The sequence below is a fragment of the Trypanosoma theileri genome, assembly GCF_002087225.1.
Source record: "Trypanosoma theileri isolate Edinburgh chromosome Unknown TM35_Tth_10_V1, whole genome shotgun sequence".
NCBI classification, from domain to species: domain Eukaryota; phylum Euglenozoa; class Kinetoplastea; order Trypanosomatida; family Trypanosomatidae; genus Trypanosoma; species Trypanosoma theileri.
Genome location: NW_021639852.1, coordinates 168,890 through 169,411, shown reverse-complemented (window position 1 = coordinate 169,411; position 522 = coordinate 168,890).

Below are 522 nucleotides of genomic sequence, written 5' to 3'. Positions count from 1 at the left end.
ATTATTATTATTATTATTATTATTATTATTATTATTATTAATATTATTATTATTATTATTATTATTATTATTATTATTATTATCATAATAATATCCAATAGGCCTTCTTCTTCTTCTTTTCTTTCTCTCATTCTTTGTATTTACAATACACGCCACCATGGCCGTCTCTCTGTTGTTGTTGTTGTTGTTTCTATTTCCGCTGGAGGAACTTCTCTGCCAATCTTTACATCTGCGGAGTCCTTTAACTGTTTGCGCAGCTGTTCACTGTGGGCGTGCACAAACTCATTGCCCTTCGCCCAAAACTCCGCGCGGTACTTCACCCGCATTTGGATCTCGTGTGTTTCCTTCGCATCCATGCGTTTGGCTTTCGTGTAGATCATGAAGAGCGGCACCCCCGCAACTGTGATGAAGATCCATGGCGTCTGGAAGGCCATGAAGCTATTACTATTACTATATACATAAAGAAAAGATTAGAGAGAAAGAGAAAGAAAAGGGAAAAGTTTTTTTTTTTTTTTTTTTTTT